The 14692-nt window shown below is 40.5% G+C and overlaps 1 protein-coding gene across 11 annotated transcripts in view; it reads left to right on the top strand.

Annotated features, from left to right (window-relative positions):
• LOC115212901 (phosphatidylinositol 4-kinase alpha) overlaps nucleotides 1–14692 on the top strand; it is a 162150-nt gene that overhangs the window by 4292 nt on the left and 143166 nt on the right. The gene's annotated exons all lie outside the window — the stretch shown is intronic.

Raw genomic sequence — 14692 nt, 5'->3', positions numbered from 1 at the left:
ATGGTTCGTGTATGTCCTCCGTACAAGACCATTCCATACGTCTTTGCTGCTGTTTTCATTTTTTATCAGAGATTTTGCTCGATCAGGTTTGACCGTGGACAACAACAACGAGACATTATATAATGTAGTCCAAGATACACGTAATAGTAATAATAATCTTTCCTACTTTAGGTGCAAGTGGGGTGGAAAGGAATTAGTCGATTACATCGACCCCAACGCTCAGCTGGTACATATTTTATTGACGCCGAAAGGACAAAAAGCAAAGTCGACCTCTGCGGGATTTGAACTCAGTCGAAATGCTTGTTCGCCGCCTTGTAATAGTTTCAAATTTCGGCACAAGGCCAGCAATTTTAGGGGAGGAGATAAATCGATGACATCTTTCTTCGTACTTGACTGGTTCTTCATCAATCCCCGAAAGAATGAAAAGTAAAGTCGACCTGGCTGGAATAATGATAATGATTTCAAATTTTGGCACAAGGCCAGCAAGTTCGGGGGAGGGGAGAAGCATTGTGTCCGGGGTGTTAACAATTCTACCAGCTCGCCACCTAAATAATAATAATAATAATCATTTCTACTAAAGGCACGAGGCCTGAAATTTTAGGTGAGAGGATGAGTTCATTACATCGACACCAGTGCTTAACTGCTACTTATTTTATCGACCCCGAAAGGATGAAAGGCAATGTCGACCTCGACGGAATTTGAACTCAGAACCTGAAGATGGACGAAATGCCGCTAAGCATTTCGTCCGGTGTGCTAACGATTCTGCCAGTTCGCCACCTTAATAATAAATGATTATAATAAACGATCTAGTCACTACTAGAAAGACGGTCTGCTGGATCATAAGGCTTACCCGGGATTAAGCAACTTTCTTACGTACCCCAAACACCTTTTGTTAGACTTTATTGAGTAGAAACGACCCAGTCTCTTTCCACTGCATAGAGCCACAATTGTTATCAAAGATCGGTCTTGATTCTTTCTTCCTTATGAATGAACAACTTCTAGAATTAAACTAGTCCAAGTACCTACAAATTTCTGATATTCTGTGTGTGTGTGTGATCTAAGATCGTGTGCTGGAACGAAAACAATTGCAGCGTGGAAGGTGTTTATAAGCCATTTAAGAAACACACAAAATCCGTTAGATCCACTTCAACATTTAAATTTAATTTGCCAAAATATTTTCGTCGCTTTGAGACCGCGATCTGTTCACTAACAAAAATCCGTGCTGCATCTCAGTGAACAGATCGCGGTCTCAAAGCGACGAAAATATTTTGGCAAATTAAATTTAAATGTTGAAGTGGATCTAACGGATTTTGTGTGTTTCTTAAATGGCTTATAAATACCTTCCACGCTGCAATTGTTTATATATATATAACATTGATAAAATTACATTCCAAATGCTAGGCGGCATTCTCTCTAGGGCCAGAAAATATTGATCAGCCCTTGTCTATTGTCGATCCTCCGCAACATGGAAGTACGACCATAATGGAGTATTGCTGACATACCTGGGACTGGCTGATGTTACTAAACTCTTTATCGCCTAAAAGAAAGGCGTTTTGTTATTTGGTAAATACTCCCTCGCCAACATGCCAGAATTGAAGATTTGAGAAAACCATATCACTTCTGTCATCCAAAACAAAGGACTCAGACTGCTTGACCACATTAAGCGAATGGTTTACGGCATCAACAAGATCTGCTTGGAAGACAGAAGTGATGGAAAGAGACACAGACGGCCGGCAACCTAAGAGATGGAGAGATAACATCACAACACAGGTCTTGACATAGTTTCTCTGAATGCTTTTGTCACAAAGATTGAATGCTTTAGGAGCAACTCTCATGTTGGTGCGCATTCTGCCGCAGGCGGAGATAGCGGGAAATGATGAACATATTAGAACCACTAGTCACAGGACCCCCCCCCACCTCTGTTCGTTCTACTGTAACGATCTCTGATGCCCAGAAGCAGCAACCTGCACATCACCTCTCTCTCTCTCTCCAAGATCAGCCCTTGCACTTAACTCTCTTCCTTGTTCATCATCTTTGCTGGGTATCACCTTCCTGTTCCATGTTGCAACCTTCTTCTGGGTCTCTCTACCTGTCCATAGTCGACGACCCACCATAGAAGTAGATCATTGATCCATTTCGCTAGTGTGTGAGGGGCCTAAAACAGGCCATGAGAAGAATTTGCCATCGCTCTTCCGTTTCCCTCTCTACAAAATATATAACGAAGGGAGATATAGTTTACAGCCCGTGTGTTTCTGCTGTCTCCCAACGAACTCCCTTTTCGATAATAATGGTTTCGAAAACAAGAACAAGGTTATCATCTTTGAGCGGGTATATATACACACATCATCTTTAGTATTTCAATATTGATCAACTAAGGCAGCGAGCTGGCAGAATCGTTAGCACGCCCGGCGAAATGCTAAGCGGCATTTCGTCTGCCATTACGTTCTGAGTTCAAATTCCACCGAGGTCGACTCTGCCTTTCATCCTTTCGGGGTCTATAAAATAAGTACCAGTTACGCTGAAGCACTAGGGTCGATATAATCGACTTACTCTCACCCCCAGAAATTGCTGGCCTTATGCCAAAATTTAAAATCGATATTATTTATATTGTAGAACCTGAACATAGTTTCATTTTCCCGGGTTAGAGACTGCAAACTATCTTTCCCTGTCGCTCGCTCTACCGATTCTACCGACTCCTTACGACCACAGCTAAACCTCTATCCCTCCTCTTCAAGCATGTGAAATATAAATAAGAACTTTCATTGCCACACTGCGCAAGGCGTATGCACACTGTGTACACGTGTTTCTGCATACGCATAAATCGTTAAATCCAGTATTGGTGCAACACCAAGTGTGTTTGTACATGTATGCTAATTGACAACAGAAGGCTTGTCATGCATACATTAATATATTTTCATTCTTTGGTTGCGGTAGTTATGTAAATGTGTCGCACTTGTTTTACTAATTGTGTCTGTATTAAGATATGAGCGCCCACTTAAGGAATATAGAAATCTATAAAGTGTTGTACTTTTCAGTTTTGAGGACGGTTCCGCTCGTCTTCCTGATGCTGCATGGTTAAAGCTTTAAGCTCACCACTCCTGTTGTCGTTCCATAATAAATGTCGGGCATTGTGTTATATAAATAAAAACTTAGCTTTATTTTCTTGTCTAATCGTTTTGGCCATCCTTTATATAATCATTGCATCTATTTATATTAGGCGGCGAGCTAGCAGAATCGTTAATTCGTCGGGTAAAATGCTTAGCAGCATTTCTGCCAACCCTTTGCGTTCTGAGCTTAAATCCTGTTGAGGTTTTCTTTGCTTTCCGTTCTTTCTAAGTCGCTAAAATAAAAGTACCAATCGAGTACTGGTATCGATGTAATTGACTAACCGCTTCGTAAAATTGCTGGCCTTCATTATATATATATATATATAATTTCGTTTTTGGATTTGGTTTGCAAGATTCTTTATACGAGTTCGTGTGTTGAAGCATATTCTGTTGTGTCTGGGGAGAGTCATTTTCTTTTTGTGCCTTATAATTTAACACACTCACCGGGAAAAAATTTCCACTTATTTCTTATTTTTATTTTTTATTTTATTTTGATTTTAATAAGAAATAAGTGGAAATTTTACCGGTGAGTGTGTTAAATAAGGCACAAAAAGAAAATGACTCTCCCCAGACACAACAGTATATATGTATATATATATATACACACACATGCACACACACGTGTGTGTACATATATCAAGTTGTGTGTTTTTACGGAGGCGTACAAATACGAAGATTTGTGGGTGCGCAGTAGAACCACTTGGAATAGGTGAAACTTCTAAATCGAACTCTTACGGTCTTCTGGGTTTTTTTTATTATTGAAAAAGCCCAGAAGGTCCTGTGATACAAAGCCTGCGGTTAAAACAGTTTCTAGTCATATTTTTTACGGATATTTAACTAGAGATACTTAGGGAGTGGTTGGTGTAGGTAGGTGTCGTACAATAGTGTATGACAATATAATCCACTGATATACATGTACGGCCCTTATGAGACGACTGTTATTTGATATGATTAATTAATCATAATATACGCATGCAATACATACACGTATAAAAAGAGAGAAAATACTTTATATATATATATATAGTAGTATAGGTTTTGTGTGAATATTTTATAGTGTAAATATATATGGGGAATTCCTTGACTTCGTTGTTTTTTTTTTACGTAGAGATCAGTCAATTATTGGTCTCTCATAGTGACTTGTTTCCAGTTTCACAAACCATTGTTTCCCCCGCTTTTACACTCGACGAATCATCGGCAAAGAAACCACTACACCAGTCGTAGGTAAACTCTGGTCCTCGGCAAACGAAAAATTACCTTGAATTTTATTTTAGTTGTACGGCTTGCTTTCCGAAAAAGGCTGCCCTAATCTGCTCAACACAGTCGTCCAGACAACTAAAAATAGCAGCCAAATCTCTCCCAAATCACACAAATCGCAGTCGGATTGAACCCGGAACCATGTGGTTGGTAAGCAAGCTACTTACCACACAGCCACTCCTGCGCCTAACAACTAATGTGAAAGACCCTGCCTAAATCATCATATATTTTATTGTTATGCAAAAGTGTTAAAAATGTATTCTCCGCGTCCTCTTAGAGTGCTTATCGTTGTTGTTTAACCACAGGCCATAGGTGCAGCCTAAGTATAGTTATGATCCGTTTCAGTCGTAAGAATTAGGGTATTTTAGTTATTTCATTACTGGCACATAAGTACACTTGCGTATTTTTGCGAACACACAAACGTACAAAGGCAATGTATAAGAGCATTTACACGCACATGCTAATGCGATCGTATAAACGCAGGCAAACACGCCCACATATACTAAACAAAGAGTCGGCCTAATTGTCAATACTGATCCCTGCTGGTAGCGGTGATCTATGTTGCTAACCAGGGGGGGGGGGTTTGGTAAACACCTGAAACGATTTTGAGCGTTACTCTCTTTTTACTCTTTTACTTGTTTCAGTCATTTGACTGCGGCCATGCTGGAGCACCACCTTTAGTCGAGCAAATCGACCCCGGGACTTATTCTTTGTAAGCCCAGTACTTTTTCTATCGGTCTCTTTTGCCGAACCACTAAGTGATGGGGACGTAAACACACCAGCATTGGTTGTCAAGCAATGCTAGGGGGACAAACACATACACACACATACATATATATATATATACATATATACGACAGGCTTCTTTCAGTTTCCGTCTACCAAATCCACTCACAAGGCTTTGGTCAGCCCGAGGCTATAGCAGAAGACACTTGCCCAAGATGCCACGCAGTGGGACTGAACCCGGAACCATGTGGTTGGTTAGCAAGCTACTTACCACACAGCCACTCCTGCGCTGAAAGGGCACTGAAATTATTTGCAGACTGAATCAAGACAAGTATGGCTAATTTAAGGCTAAAAACCACTAATTTCCAACCAAACATCAATGCAATATCAATTAATATGTGAAGGCGCATGGCTCAGTGGTTAGAGCGTCGAGCTTACGATCGTGAGGTTGTGAGTTCGAATCCCTGACTGGGCTGCGTGTTGTGTTCTTAAGCAAGACACTTTATTTCACGTTGTTCCAGTTCACTCAGCTGTAGAAATTAGTTGCGGTGTCACAGGTGCCAAGCTGTATCGGCCCCTTTGCCTTTCTTTTGGATAACATCAGTGGTGTGGAGAGGAGAGGCCGGTATGCATGGGTGACTGCTGGTCTTTCATAAACAACCTTGCACGGACTTGTGCTTAGGAGGATAACTTTCTAGGTCAGTCATGACGAAAGGGGGTCTCAGCATCAATTAGCATTCACCAAACATATATTTCACATTAAATATTCCGGTTATATCAATATAACAGGACTGGATTTTTATTGTTCTTTATTTTTTTTTCAAGCGGCAGTGACACAAAAGGAAAAATTATAGCTAAGTGAAGAAAATAATTTTATGCAAAAATTCTTTTCTAGAAATTTGCATGATGGGGGTCGATAAAATATCAACAATTCCAGTCCTGTTTTAAACGCACGCATACCCAGAAACACCTCTCATTTATATGCCTCGTACATAGATTGCACGTGTACACTCGTACACATAAATTCATACATGCCTAGATACATGCCTAGGCGCAGGAGTGGCTGTGTGGTAAGTAGCTTGCTAACCAACCACATAGTTCCGGGTTCAGTCCCACTGCGTGGCATCTTGGGCAAGTGTCTTCTGCTATAGCCCCGGGCCGACCAATGCCTTGTGAGTGGATTTGGTAGACGGAAACTGAAAGAAGCCTGTCGTATGTATGTATATATATATATGTGTGTTTGTGTGTCTGTGTTTGTCCCTCTAGCATTGCTTGACAACCGATGCTGGTGTGTTTACGTCCCCGTCACTTAGCGGTTCGGCAAAAAAGAGACCGATAGAATAAGTACTGGGCTTACAAAGAATAAGTCCCGGGGTCGATTTGCTTGACTAAAAGGCGGTGCTCCAGCATGGCCGCAGTCAAATGACTGAAACAAGTAAAAGAGTAAAAAGAGTAATACATATTCGCATACGTAAATTTGTGTGCGCACCCACCCACACGCACACTATAACACATACGAGTACCATCTCACCTACTAATGAATTGTAGGTCTTAAAATTGACGTTCCTATTTTTTTATGTAAATAATAATTTTATGCAACTTTCTAGATTTCCATACCAGCATTTATTTACCTCATTATTTCCTTTTAATTATTGTTATTAACAATAAGCAGGAGCTAATTTTTTCAATTCTTCAGTTTTATTAATGCACGTTTGCTTTCTCTCTCTCTCTCTCTCTATGAATGACCATTGTGTAAAGAGCGAAACGGCCTATAATATACATGAATGTCATTTATTATCCATAAGAACAGATAGGATAAATGCTTGACTAATGAGCTCCATGTCGGCATTTGGCCAACATTTGTCATTGCTCTTGGCCTGTTTGTAGTCATGATTTCTACGATAAGTTCACAGCCCCATTGTTATTAAGACGGACAAAATTTATTTAACTCAATTGCTATTTTGTTTTTTTTTACCAGTATTAAATACTTTTATCATTCCTGTAGAGTGGAATGATAAATGAGATGTTGGCGAGATTTGAACTTCGGAAACTTTATGTATTAAAGATTTTTTTGATCTTTTCCGTTTGACCAGCAGTTTTTTAAAATAATTTCCACGTAACTAAACACTTTTAAACTTCGTATACTGGTAGAATGTGTTTATAAAACATCTTTTTCTCTTGGCTTTATTGAGAAAATTCTTTAGTTTGTAAGATAGTTGTTTTTTTTCTTCAATTTCTGCAATTTCAACCAATCAATGACGTCTATTAAGGTGAAAACATTCTGTGCCGTATGAATATGTCCCTCGTTTAAGAAACAGATTGGGTTTATTTACGTTTCTGAAGAAAAAAAGATACCTAACCCTAACCCTAAAACAGATTGAAATGCAATAGATCGATACTAGGGTCATTGAAATGCAATAGATCGATACTAGGGTCATAATTATGGGTGACAATTTCATATGACACCGCTAGAAAAAACTGCCGTCCAAACCGAAAAGATCCAATTTTTTTTTAATAAGAAAAATGAGTAATTTAATTAGTAAGCAAGCTTTGACAACAATCCCAACGAAAGAAATATAAATTAAACTGGATTTTTGTTAGATTCGAACATTTTCAACCAGAAACCCCTCTGTTCCCAGTTTACTTCATGTAACATCATCGCCGTTTTAATGCTTGCATGGAAGATTGGAAATGAACAACACCGCTTATATGACGGTGATGCTTCTTTACAACCATCACGTGATGTCAAAGCACATCCCTTCCCTAATCCATCCATCCATACATACGATGTGTGTGTGTGTATGTATACACATACATACACACACGTCATCTTTATCATTGTTTAATGTCCATGTTACAACCATGATGATAGTGGAGGCGCAATGGCCCAGTGGTTAGGGCAGCGGACTCGCGGTTGTAGGATCGCGGTTTCGATTCCCAGACCGGGCGTTGTGAGTGTTATTGAGCGAAAACACTTAAAGCTCCACGAGGCTCCGGCAGGGATGGTGGTGATCCCTGCTGTATTCATTCACCACAACTTTCTCTCACTCTTACTTCCTGTTTCTGTTGTACCTGTATTTCAAAGGGCCGGCCTTGTCACTCTCTGTGTCACGCTGAATATCCCTGAGAATTACGTTAAGGGTACACGTGTCTGTGGAGTGCTCAGCCACTTACACGTTAATTTCACGAGCAGGCTGTTCTGTTGATCGGATCAACCGGAACCCTTGTCGTCGTAACCAACGGAGTGCTTCCATCCATCCACAACCATGATGAGTGGCAGGAAACATCGGTAAGAGATGATGCATGTGCCCATGGTCCTTGACCCTCAGCAATGAGGATGGGAATAGGCAAAGCAGCACCAGTTCCATACCAGTCTGGGGCACTGTGTTCTGTTATTAGATAAGCTTTGTAACTATATAAAGATTTTTATGTCCGTCCTTTGTTTTTTTGCTAAACTAATATTTCATCTGTAAGATAATAATGATTTATAATAATCTCTATAGTTTCAGATGACCATACAAGATATGCCTCTCATTACTTGTGTCTTGATAAGAGAGCTTCTATCATTATTTATTATCTACATATATGCTGTGTAGAATTATACCATGTATATTTGTGTGTATGTATGTCATTGTTCAGTTTTATTTCAAGACTAGCAGTATCGCCCGGCGTTGCTCGGGTTTGTAAGGGAAATAACTATATAAGCATTTTTAGAGAGTTATAGCCAAAAAATAGCAAAAAAATGCATTAAAATGGAAAAAAATGATGGTAAATTATTTTTAAAATCGTAGACTCATCGTAGACGCGCGCTAATACCCAGAAGGGCTCGATATGAATCATGACTATAAGATATCCGGTTTTGGTTAAACTGCACCGCAAAATCTGGGAGTAGTTAGGTATCTAAGTCGTAGGAGACAGACACACAACCTCTCTTTTATATATAAAGATTTCTTTCCAATAGAAAAAGCTGGTTTCTAACCTAGATTCAAGGCTCCTTCATTGGAATTTTAACATCAACAACAGGGTACTTTTGTTTGTTTGTATATATGTATGTATGCATGTGTGTGTGCAGATTTGTATGTTTTGCTTTATGTATGTATTCTCACGCATATAGCTGCATATCTAGACATGCTCATAGTCATATATATTTAAATGATAAACTTCAAGTTTTACAGATTTTTACAGTTCCAGTGATGATTTCGATCTATAGTCTTCGAATTAGCTTTCTCCTTTCTGGTTTTGTTTGTTTGTCTCTCTATCCACCAGTCACTACATTCACCCCTCAACTCACTTGATCTTTACAGTTGTTACCTACTCTTCCTTTCTTATCATCCCTCAACCTTTGTTTTTCCATTCATTATATTCCTCCTCCCTTGCTCAGTCCCCATCTCTAACCATCTTCCATTCTTTCATTCATCATCATCATCATCGTTTAGCGTCCATTTTCCATGCTGGCATGGGTTGGACGGTGCAACTGGGGTCTGGGAAGCCAGAAAGCTGCACCAGGCCCAGTCTGATCTGGCAATGTTTCTACGGCTGGATGCCCTTCCTAACGCCAACTACTCCATGAGTGTAGTGGGTGCTTTTTACGTGCCACCGGCACAGGAGCCAGTCAGGGCGGTGCTGGCAACGGCCACGTTCGGATGGTTCTCTTATGTGCCACCGGCACTGGTATCACGGCTACAATTTCCATTCATGTTGATCGAATTTAATTTTTGATTATATATATATATTTTCCATGCCAGTGGCATGTAAAAAGCACCAACCAATCGTGGCTGTTACCAGCCTCCTCTGGCCCCTGTGCTGGTGGCACATAGAAAGCACCCACTACACTCACGGAGTGGTTGACGTTAGGAAGGGCATCCAGCTGTAGAAACTTTGCCAGATCAGACTGGAGCCTGGTGCAACCTCCTGGCTTCCCAGACCCCGGTCGAACCGTCCAACCCATGCTAGCATGGGAAAATGGACGTTAAACAATGATGATGATGAATCCTAAATAATGTAATATTCTAATTTACAATCAATCTACATGAGATAGGCCTTAACATTAAAGCGAGCTGACCATTTCACTTCAGTCACATCACTAATATCTTTGGGAAAGGCATGACCATCACACAGACCTGATTCCGCTTGTTTACGAATCTGAAGTTTTGAGCTTTGTAAGAAATCAGTCCCCCATTGTTTCAGCTTTTATATTAGGGCTGTCCTGTTGCACCACTTCCAGGGGTTTCTGTTGATTATACTGTGATCAGCACTAAGAGATTGCTATTTATATTTTATCAGTTTATGAAATGCTTTGTTAATGTTACATAGTCATTATAAGAGGTTTCTCGCTCCACTCCTCTTAAACCCTGTCGTATCATGTCTCTGGATGATGGAAACAATTACTTGTTGTAAATTCTTCATATCTTTTACTGTCTCTCTTGATAATGGGCATTACTCTAATTGCCTGACATTTTATGCCTAATTCAGAAATTATCATCGTCGTCATAACCATCAACAACACCATCACAACCACCACATTCAAATTCATCATCACTATAATGGTTGTTATCACTATCACCTTCATGATTTTCATTATTATTATTGATTACCTGCTTATATTTATAATAATCGTAATTGTGTGTGTGTATATATATATATATCACGTGATCACGTGACCGACCAGACCATCAAATGTTGCTACACATCGCTGGTCACAATGCGTTCGCATTGTTTTAGCCTTCGAACGACGCCACCCCGCTGGCTGAGCGAGCAGGCCAACAGAAGAAAGAGTGGTGAATGAGTACAGCAGGGATCACCACTCCCTGCCGGAGCCTCGTGGAGCTTTTAGGTGTATTCGCTCAATAAACACACACAACACCCGGTCTGGGAATCGAAACCGCGATCCTCCGACTGCGAGTCCACTGCCCTAACCACTGGGCCATTGCGCCTCCATGTATATATATATATATATATATATATAATATGCACATACAAATGTGTGTATTATCATTGTCATCATTGTTTAGCAGCCATTTACCATGCTAGCATGGGTTAGACAGTTTGACTGGAGCTGGTAAGCCAGAGAGCTGCACCAGGCTCCAGTTGTCTGTTTTGGTCTAGTTACCACGGCTAGATGACCTTCCTAATGCCAACCACTCCACATTGAGTACTGTGTGCCTATTGCATGCCACTGGGTGGATACCTTTTATGTGTCACCAGCACAGGTGCCTTTCATTATACAATCTACCTTTCACTCTGAGAGAGAGGCCTTTTGTTTCTAACAATGGTAGAAGCTCTTTGACTTTACCCAACCCATTCATATTCTAGCAGCTATGCTCCTAGAGCACCTTCTTCTACTGCTGACTTGGTCACCTAGGTAACTATCAAGTATCCTGCTGGGCATTTAATGAAGTCTATATCCTGTTTTACAAACCTACCCCACACAAAGACTAATTTCTCTGTTAACCTTCCTCTGATACTGCTGCACCACTTGTGTGTCTGTAGCTTGTACTGGGTACACCTCATGGAGCTTCTGCCTTGCCAACTTCTCTCAAACTGTCCAACCCATGCCAGCATGGAAAACAGACGTTAAAGGATGATGATGATGATGATGCTGTACTGTGTCTTTCAAACAGATACTGGCTTTGTTAACGACTATCATTTGTTACTGTGGTTGGTATTTAGCCCCAAATCAATCCTGATTGATCAGAAAGATGGTTAAAAGGTTTCCGCCCATCATCAAACCATATTTTTATATTACAAACTAACTAATCCAATGAGTTCCTCCATTTTCAAGACAGTTGAATGTGATTTGATGAAGATTTAGTTGCCGTTTCTAGCACATTAAACAATTTCCTCCCATTCAGTTGTTGGCTTCTGTGTCTAGACAGTGTTTGGTTTTAGAGGAAGCAGTTTGGGATTCAAAGTCTAATACCTTTTCTGTTTCTGTGTCCAAGTCTTTATATCTCTCTTTTACTTGTTTTAGTCATTTGACTGTGGCCATGCTGGAGCACTGCCTTTAATCGAGCAGCTTGACCCCAGGACTTATTCTTTTGTAAGCCCAGTACTTATTCTATTGGTCTCTTTTGCCGAACCGCCAAGTAACGGGGACATAAGCACACCAGCATCGGTTGTCAAGCAATGCTAGGGGGACAAACACAGACACACAAATATACACGCATATACATATATATACATATATACGATGGGCTTCTTTCAGTTTCCGTCTACTAAATCCACTCACAAGGCTTTGGTCGGCCCGAGGCTATAGTAGAAGACACTTGCCCAAGGTGCCATGCAGTGGGACTGAACCCGGAACCATGTGGTCGGTAAACAAGCTACTTACCACACAGCCACTCCTGCACCTATGTGGAAAATATTTAAAAATATTTCTTTCCCTGAAAAATAATATCTAATGAAGAACTCTGCAGAGGTCTCCAGGGCATGGCTGTGTGGTTAAGAAGTTTACTGCCCTGTCACATAGCCTTTCAGGTTGCTACATTGGGCAAGTGCTTTCTACTATAACCATGGGCTAAATAAATCTCTGTAGGTGGATTTGGTAGATAGAAACTGAATGAAGCCCATCATGTGCATAGCACCCATGTAAAGCGCTTGTGCCGGGACCATGTAAAAGTGGCTGTGCCAGTTCCACATAAAGAGCACCCAGTACACTTTGTGAAGTGGTTGGCATTAAGAAGGGCGTCTGGCCATAGAAAGCGTGCCAAATGAGACAATTGGAACCTGGCCACCTCTCTCACTGGCCACCTCTCTCACCGGCCACCTCTCCCACCGGCCACCTCTCTCACCGGCCACCTCTCTCACCAGCCAGCTCTCCCACCGCCCAGCTCTCCCAATTTTCTGTCCCCCTGTTCATACTCTCACCTCTCGTCACTTTGTACAAAGCCACCTCCCTCAATACTATTTCCCTCCTTGGTTGAGGGGATCTTGGATTGCAAAAAGAGTGGGAGATGGAGGGGGGGGGGGGGTGGAATGTAGTGAGCGGACACAAATAGAAGGAGGTGGGTGTTAGAAAGATATGCTGTAGAGGAAGAGAATCAACAGGGACATATTGTGAGTGGGTACGGTCACATGGGTGTGAAGGAAGAATGAGAGGAGGTAACTACAGTGAGTGGTGATCTTGGGTGGGGGTGGGGGGAGGAGAGGTGTTAGGAAGATGGGTTGTTGTGGAGAGGTTTGTGAGGGACGGATTGTGTGCAGGGGCATGGACGTAAGTGAGATGCCTCTGTGGGTTCAATTTTACTTAGCTGGGTGGATCTTTTGAAGCACAGCAAATTGCCAATGCTCCTGGTCCTTTGTGATTATCTTTGTGAGGCTCAATGCCTGAAGATCATTTCCTTCTACTTTGTCACACCTCTTCCTGGACCTTCCTCTTCCACAGGTGCCCTCCACACTTAAGATTGGCACTTATTTACTCAGCTGTCTTTATCCGTATGCATCACATGACCATACCAGCACTGGCTTCTCTCTTGTATGCTACACAATTTTCCTCTCAACACATTTACCCTTTATTGTACAAGCATATATATATACATGCGCGCACACACGCACACACACACACACACACACGCACACGCACACACACACACACATACACACATACACACACACATACATACATACATACATGCATGTATGTATGTATATACTTTATTTAAATGCAGCAGAAATATAACAAAAGCTGCTACTCGGAGTTTCACGTTCCCGTTCATTGGACAGTTTTGTTAAAATAGAACTGTCCGATGAACGGGAACGTGAAACTCCGAGTAACAGCTTCTGTTATATTTCTACTGCTTTTAAATAAAGCATATTACTCTACCTCTGGTATTTGAGTACTCTTTTTTCTACCTTGTTTCACATTTATGTGTTTACTCCGGTATATATATATATATATATATCTTTAGCTAAATATATTCAATGAGAATATTATATACTGAATTTACAGTGTGTGCTTTATCATATCAAAGTATTAATACTATTAAAGTATTTATACTATTAATATGAGCAATTATATATAATATATTGTGAAATAATATCAGAAAAAATTTTTCAGAAAGATGTATACATGTGTAGAATGATTATTGTATTAGAAATATAAATATACTTATACATATTTACATATATTTTCATATATATATATTTATATTTTTAATACAATAATTATTCTACACATGTATATATTTTTCTGATATTATTTCACAATATATATATTGTGTGTGTGTCATTTTTTTTTTTTTTTTTTTTTTTTACTTGTTTCAGTCATATTGACTGCGGCCATGCTGGAGCACCGCCTTTAATCGAGCAACTCAACCCCGGGACTTATTCTTTGTAAGCCCAGTACTTATTCTATCGGTCTCTTTTGCTGAACTGCTAAGTTACGGGGACATAAACACACCAGCATCGGTTGTCAAGCAATGCTAGGGGGACAAACACAGACACACAAATATACATGCACATACATATATATATATATACATATATACGACGGGCTTCTTTCAGTTTCCGTCTACCAAATCCACTCACAAGGCTTTGGTCGGCCCGAGGCTATAGTAGAAGACACTTGCCCAAGGTGCCACGCAGTGGGACTGAACCCGGAAGCA

The sequence above is a fragment of the Octopus sinensis genome, linkage group LG6 (genome assembly GCF_006345805.1).
Source record: "Octopus sinensis linkage group LG6, ASM634580v1, whole genome shotgun sequence".
Taxonomy (NCBI): domain Eukaryota; kingdom Metazoa; phylum Mollusca; class Cephalopoda; order Octopoda; family Octopodidae; genus Octopus; species Octopus sinensis.
Note: the sequence above shows the minus strand (reverse complement) of the source record. Positions and strands in the feature narration are given on the sequence as shown.